The sequence below is a fragment of the Empidonax traillii genome, unplaced genomic scaffold (genome assembly GCF_003031625.1).
Source record: "Empidonax traillii isolate 1590-97213 ecotype Southwest subspecies unplaced genomic scaffold, ASM303162v1 scaffold698:size334810, whole genome shotgun sequence".
In the NCBI taxonomy this organism is placed as follows: Eukaryota; Metazoa; Chordata; class Aves; order Passeriformes; family Tyrannidae; genus Empidonax; species Empidonax traillii.
Genome location: NW_020955891.1, coordinates 183,755 through 191,698, shown reverse-complemented (window position 1 = coordinate 191,698; position 7,944 = coordinate 183,755). Strand labels below are relative to the sequence as shown.

The window sequence follows — 7,944 nt, the reverse complement described above, 5'->3', positions numbered from 1 at the left end:
TGATTGTCCCGCTCTGCTCAGTGCTGGTGAGGACACACCTTGAATCCTGTGTTCAGTTCTGAGCTCCTCACAAAAACAAAGTAATTGAGGTACTGGAGCGTGTCCAGAGAAGGGCAACAGAGGGAAGGGTCTGGAGCACAAGTCTTTTGAGGAGCAGAGGAGGGAGATGGGATTGTTTAGCCTGGAGAAAAGGTGGTTGAGGGGAGACCTTATTGTTTTCTACAACTACCTGAAAGGAGGTGGTAGCCAGGTGGGGGACAGTCTCTTCTGCCAGGTAACAAGTGACAGGTCAAGTTGTGTCAGGGAAGGTTTAGACTGGATATTAGGAAATATTTATTCACTGAAAGGGTAGCCAAGCACTGGAACAAACTGCTTAGGGAAATGGCAGGGGAGGTGTTTGGTCATGATCCCTGGAGGAATTTAAACAACATGTAGATGTGGCACTTAGGGACACAGTTTAGTGGTGGACTTGGCAGTGCTGGGTTAACTGTTGGACTTGATGATGTTAAATGTCTTTTTGAATCTGAACAATCCTATGACTATCATCATGGCTAGGCTTCGTGAATGAAGAGTTGAGAAGGGCCCTACCCATGCTTGCTACAAGCGCTGATGGCTAAAAAGGCCAATGTGAGACAGACAGGTCTGGTTGCAAAAGGCACAGCAGAAAGACTCCCCAGGTGATATCGATAAGACGCGATTCTTTCTGTGTTGTCTTTTCTCCTCGAGAGTGAAAAGGTCTTAGCAGAGGATGGTTTCGATCCATCGACCTCTGGGTTATGGGCCCAGCACGCTCCCGCTGCGCCACTCTGCTCCTCCCAAGGCTCAGCCCTGTGACTGTAAATGCTAACCATCAAACAGAGAATGTGCATGAAGAATTGCTCTTCCACAGCTGCAGCACAATTTGGATAGAAAGACTCTGTTATAGTGAAGCATTTTGTAAATTACAGAAACTGATTGGAAATCTACATAAGCCTTTTACTAAGCTGAAAAGGCAGTAAAACAGCTCAGTTTTTTAAAGGTAATCTGTCTCAACATAAAACTTGAAAGTACCAAATGGCTTTAGTATGCCTCTCTGGAGTCAGAACTATTTGTCAGGGGAATGGGGATTCAAAAAAGTTTCCTTCAGCCACATTTACCACTGCCCTTATTCACTACCTCCAAAAGTGGAGGTACTACAGGTTAAATGTTGAAGTTGCCTTATTTATCATAGTTTTACCTATTATTTTTCTCAAGCAGCATATTCACTCCTTGTCGTTGTTTCTAGATATTTAGTTTCTTTTTAATGTAATTATATTGTTCATTGATTTCTCTCATCTCAGATGAAGCCCTGCTCAATAATGAGATCCTTGGCCTCAGATGCTCTTCATCGGCTTCAGCATAAAGGTACTGGGTTTTCAATCTAGAAAGCAATTTTATTGTACAAGATGGTCTCTTAGTAACTATTTAACTGTTTAATACCCTAATACCAATGCTGTCTGAAATGTTTTGTTTTCAGTAGGTATTTACATAATATTTCAATTTAAATGATTCCAGTATGCTTCCAGAGATCTCCCATTTTCCACCAAGTGTCTGTCACCAATAATGATGATTTCAACCACATTCAAATGTGCTTTTTTGCTACACTTCTGCTGAAACTGCATTATGGCTGGGAAAAGTAATTTCTTATCTATGGATTCACCACAACATTGTTCATGTGTTGACCAAGAATGTAATAAATGTGAGAACCACTACTCAATCTATTAAGGTATCACATAGGTACAAAGCCTATATGCCTTAACATCTCTGCTTGTTACTCAGATATAGATATAAGCCCTCCATGGTATTACTCAGGTATTACACTGAGGTATTTAACCACCCAACTTTGGGAAAACTGAAGTGCTGTGATTCTAATCCAGAAATCATTGTTTGTCCACTGCTTCAAATTATGTGATGCATGACTACAAAAAACGTTAATGTTCTTACAGTATTTTAAAATAGTTTTAAAAAATACAATTTAAACACAGATCCTGATAGCCCTAAATTGCAAGTCACTGACTTCTTAACCAAGATTCATGGAGTAGGAATACCATTAGTACTGAAATCGGTTCATTGTTATTGAACTCGACAGCTAACTACCAGACAAAAAAAAAAAGCTCATCTCTGTGAAACCCTTGGAGGAGCAAAACTAGCATTTTCAAAACTTCCTATTTTTCCAAACACTGTCTGTTGGATTGGACCTCTCAGTACTAAGCTGAAGTGTCACACACAGTTTTGAGTACAGCTCAGAGGATATTTGAATTCAGAGGCAGCATTTTCAAAAGGAGTTATATCTTTTGCCCTATTAACCATGTTTTTTCTGACAGATGACATTTGAAAATTTATTTCTGGCTGTTTCAGCCAGAGAAGGATGATCTTGTAGAGCTCTTGAATCCCTTTAAGATACATGCCTTTTAACGTTTCACAGCCAGGACATTGTAAAAGAAATGTCCTTTGAGAGAAACTTGTTTGGGTTTATTTGTTCTTTGACTTACAGTCCTTAACATTTCCTGCTTCAATCTGAATAAACTCAAGATTCGCCTTGTGGCATCTCTGTGAAAATGACAAAGTAAATATACTCATACTCTCGTCCATTTACACTACCAAGCATTCAGCAATGATATTGCTTTGTTCCTTTTGATATGTCCTACAGCAGAAGACCACTTTCATAAGCGTGGGAAATTGTGGCTTTGCCACGTTTCTTTCATGCTTTTACTGTGACAGATAGGTTTCCCCAAGAGAGAGCAGGAAGGGTGGTGGGAGGACAGCAGAACTGCACAAAGTGATGAACATGCACAGAGCTGGTAAAAGAAACTCATTTTGCTTATGTGTCAGAAGAGGTGGGATGTGCCCAAAGGAAGCAGGTTTTGGATGAAAGTTGCTGAACTTTTCCTCTGAGGCTCAGAAGTGAGCACTTTGCACAATGGCTACTCTGGGAAATTTACCCTGGAGCTCTTTAGGCAGGTGCTGACTACACAAATGGAGAAGAATTTTTCTCCTTATAATGGGAGGCAGGGCTAAATGAATCCATGTTTTTCCTAAATCGAGCTTTTCTGAAGATGCCCAATACACTTGTTCCTGTCTTGGGCAGATTTACTAAGGAGCTTTGTGCACTCTGGCCTTCCTCATGTTCCTGCTTGGTGCAGTTGCAGTCTCCTTGCCATGGTAGGGAATAGCAGCCTGCCTAGGGACTGCTAAATAGCATAGTGCCACAGCTGAGGTGTATTGGCTTATTATCCCAATCACATTAATACCAGGGAGGTGCCTTTCTTCTCCTCTAGGAGAATTCCTGGTAGCCTGTGTTTACCAGGCTGTATAGGCAAGGGGAATTCCTGCAAAGGCCTCACAATATTGACTTTGTTCACTGCAAAATTTTCCTAGCAGTTAGCTTGGCTGCCTCTATGTTGGTATGACTAAACCTGTATCCCTGATTCTGGACCTACCCCAGCTCTGGTGATCTCAGCAGGGCTTTGCCCTTTTAACCAGCCTGTGAACACATCTTCTCCAGCTGCACATCCTACAAGCAGGTAAGCTCCAGGAATGTGAAGTGTTTCTAGAAATAGTGCCTTGCTGTGAATCTTGAATGAGCAAGCCTACTTTGTTTGGTTTTATAACTCCTGGTAAGCTATAATCCTCTCCTTTAGCCTGAATAACTTTTGAGGGCTCTTCAAATACAGATGAAAAAAAATGTTATTCAACCTTCAGACTTAAATTCACATAGCTCCTATGATGTAAGAGCAATTTTATCATTTTATACCAGCCCTACTTCAGTCTTTGCCCTCTGGAGTTCTGGTCTAGCAAAAGATAAGAAAGAAAATGCTATCAATATCCTTGTTAATTTATAACAACTGGTGTTTGGAACCATACTGGCCATTTATATGCTTTTATTTAAAAATAAGTTTAAAATCACCTTGGGTATATAAAGGACTAATATATGTATATACATTGGTGTGCATACACATATGTCTATGTAAGAGGACATTATCTTCTTTTCTATTCAGTTACATAGATTTTGGATTGAATTCAGTACAAAGATGAGTACATAAGGGTAAAAAAATTGAAAAGAGACCTGAGGATTCATAAGGAAAAACACTGAAATTATTTTGGAATGGATTTTAAGACTGGGCAGTGCATGGTTTTTGCATGTTAGTTTTGCTCTTTAGTTCAATACTCTCTACTATGCCATGAAGGATGGTTGTAGACAACACTGAGTAAGTCCAGCTATTAGAGTGATAGGCAAAGCAAGACTCAGGGTAAAATTTGTCCCTGTATATCTCAGAACAAATTGATATCAAGAAAATACTATGACACTTTTGAACTCACTGTAGCTGGTGCATCTTCTAATGGGAAAAAAGATCAGTTTGAATGTCATTCCCTTTGACAGTATGTACAAGAGTGCAATATGAATAACAGAAAAATTTAAAAGCTGATATAATAAGACAGCTGCAAATTTCCATGTGAAAAATCCACAGCAAGGCAGAGACATGAAAGCAGACTGGACATACTATATCCTGTTTGTGGCTGGGAATCCAAAGCTCACCTGCTCAGCCATAATCAACATCAGTCTGCTACCTGATCTTCTTAATTCATCATGTACCCATAAGAGAGAAGTTAAGAAGTGCTGAGAGTTTGGATAGCTGGAGCTGTTCAACTGTGTTTGGGGAAAGAAATAGAAGAGAGAACACAGCGGTGCGAAATGTTGATTATTTTATGACCAGTGTACCATATTTCCTCCTCCTGACTCTATAACCATGTCAGGATGGTAAAAAAAAAAAATTAATCCAGAATCCTAACCCAAGCCCCAGAGGGTTTTGTCTCTCTTAGTCCTTCTGCATATCTAAGGAGCTGGAGGATATTGTATGATTAACAGTTCACTCTCACAGTCAAGTTGCCACAACTCAGCAAGTTAAGTTTTCAGAATGTGTCAGCTGAGCTGCGGCACTTGGTCATTCATGTGCTTGACATGTAAAATGCCAAGTAATGTTAATTAGCTCTCTTTCATTGCATCAAATTACTCCCAGTGTGCCATGGGTTAAGAGTGCACATTGGGAGGGTTTCACTGCTCTAAATTGATATCTCTGTGTTAGAGAGGTTTACATCTGAGCTAGTTGTCTCAGTTCATCTTAAAGTCAGTGGAAAGAAACAGGTGCATGTGAAGTGCCCTCTGTCTTATCTTGGTATAGCTGTTCAAAACAGAGTGTGTGAATCCTGCTCCACTGAGTCTAAAAGGTATCTACATGATTAGCTCAGATATTACTGTCTAAGGTTAAGTGAGAATAATCTTTGGAGTGTTACTGTATCTCAGTTGATGAGTGATTATGAATCTGAGCGGGAAGATATAGTGACTGGTTTTATATAGTGCTTCACTGATTATAGCTAAGAGAAATTAAGATTTTACTGAATATCAGTAAGAAAAATCTCAGTCTAGATATTTTCAGACATGAGATGGGATTCTTCTGGCTTCTTAAAGTTGCTAAGTAAACAGGCAGGCCACAGAGAAATCCATCAAAATGCATCTGCCGTATTTCCTAGCATTCTTTGCTTTTAGGTACACAGCAATTCCTCCCAGTCATTTGCTTTTTTTTTTTTTTTTTTTTTTTAATCTTGTTGCTTCTAATCCTGCAAATACTGGATGAATTTTCATTTTGCATTATAAATGGACCTACTACAGCAATGCAGTGAGTCTGTGACCTCAAACAGCACTCAAGGAAAAGTATAGCTCCTCATCTGGTATGATGACTCAATATTTTCAACAATTTACTGTCAGAGAATCATTTACTGTGGTTTTACTTCATATGGTCTTCCTGAAAGCATGTAAGCCCTGATCCTTTCATGTGGTTAGGCAATTTTGCTCCTGCAGTAAACTTGCAAAATAACTGGAGGTCTTGTTTTGCTGTCCTGTCTTAATCACCTTTGCCCAAGCGTGATTTCTACATGATATGAAGAACACCTTCTCCGACACCTCATCTTTTCTGTTTTGGGGTGGAGTTTGGTGGGGAACTGTGGGAAAAGGAGCTTCCCAGAGCTATGCTTCATGGATATTCGAAAAGCTGTCTGAGAGTATCGACAATAAAATCGAGGGCAACTCACATGTTGCTCTAGATAGAATATGGTGAGCTGAATGCTATTAGATGGACCAGCTAAAGCTGCCTTCAATAATTTCATTCTATTTACCTAATCTAGTTAGATTTATACCTCATTCTTATTTAATGAACATATGAGTATCACAAAAAACTTTTACTGCAACGTTGGTTAAGCAGTTGCCACTTTGTTTCTATCTCCCATTAGGCTTTTCAGTCCAGTTGTATATCCTATCTTGTTCTGGCATGAGATGGATTAATTAAAAAAAGAATAGGGAATCCTCTTTTTTTTCACATGAATCTGCCCTGCTGCTGAAGCACTTGCTCCATGCCAGCAAAAAAGGAGGGAGGAGGGGGAGACAGCTGCTCAACACTTAAGTGCAGCCTCAGGACAAAGAAGAGAAAATTGTCTTTTTTTCCCCTCTAGCAATCAACAAACGCTGGTGGGGGTGAGAACAAGTCATCCTCATTTCTAATAAAAATTAGGTTTAAATTCAGGATTATGATGCTGACAGATTACAAAAGCTTTAATGTAAAGAAACTGCATGAGAACAGAATATTTGACTTTCTTCCTAAAACTGTGTTTTCTGTCAGTGCAGCACTCTTATAGCTTGTCTTTTACAGCCTTTGCACTATTGACTTCATTTATGGTATCTATTAACTAACTGGTCATAAGAAACCAAATCTTAAGCTTAGCCTCGTGTGGGACAGATTCAGTGAGGGAAACTGATGACTGGCTTGCAGTACATTTTCCTCTGCATTCAGACACCTGTCATGCCTCAGTGGTTGGTTATACCCTGAGCTTTAAGCAGAACTATGAATGATCACAGTTTAGTTTCCTCTTCTCAGGATGTGCTGTGGCTTTTCTAGCAGCCTCCTGTTGGTGTACAGCCAGATAAAATCAAGCCTATACTGAAGGGAAGAGGATTGCAGTCTTGGACTTCAGCAGTCCCAGAACTTGACTCCAGATTAGTCTCAGCTCTTGGTAGCCTTGTGAAATATGATAATATATATTGTGTATCTTAACTGTGTTCTGTAAATTACATGTAAATGGAGTTCATGCCTTTGTGAAGAGCTCATCAAATTCCAAAACATCAATAGCGCTTGATTCACTTATAAAGTTCACAGAGGATGCATCAAGATATGATGAGAAAAATTGCCACTCAAGACTTTACTGTCTGGTTCTGTGTGCTCAGGGAAAAAACCTACCAATTTCACTAGATTTTAGAGAGTAGATCTTCTTTTGTGTACTATCGTATAAAAGATGCAGAGTTTGATATCCAGGCTGACTTCTTCCTCTGAACTGAGAGTTGGAGTAGGAAGATAGTATAGCTTATGATGAATTTGCAGTTATTCCTTCTGAGAGCTGGAGGTTTTCTGCTTTTCTGATTAGAGTAAAAAGAAATAATAATTTCTTAATTAGTTTCATCATTTTACACGAGGTGTTCCCTGACTACAAATGTAAAAGAGGTTTCTTGTATTTCTGTGTCACATACCAGGAAGCAATGCCATAAAGTATTAGTGAGCCATGTTGTTTTTTTTACAATTTCATTAGAGAAATACAGTCCTTATACAGGGTACTCTCATGGTTAAAAAAATAGAGAGCAAGGAGAAGGTATTCAATATGAGATTGCTTCCTGTTTTTACAGATGTCACTTTTCTACACAAATAAGTCTTCCAGTACTGGGATCTAACCTAATTGATTTTTAGAGAGATTTGTAAGGATTACACTTTGGCTCTGCAGATAAGACTTTCAGAAAGTATTGGTTGTTAGTGTAAGAAATGTCTAAAGTAACTGTGATAAGCTCGTTTCCACGCTGTCTGAGAGGGTGTTATGTGAGACGCTGGC

At 39.3% G+C, this 7,944-nt stretch overlaps 1 non-coding gene across 1 annotated transcript; it reads right to left on the bottom strand.

Annotated features, from left to right (window-relative positions):
- Window positions 1-739: 739 nt before the first annotated feature.
- TRNAM-CAU lies at window positions 740-811 on the bottom strand. Its single transcript has one exon. It is a non-coding gene; the product is annotated as a tRNA-Met (tRNA).
- Window positions 812-7,944: the final 7,133 nt, after the last annotated feature.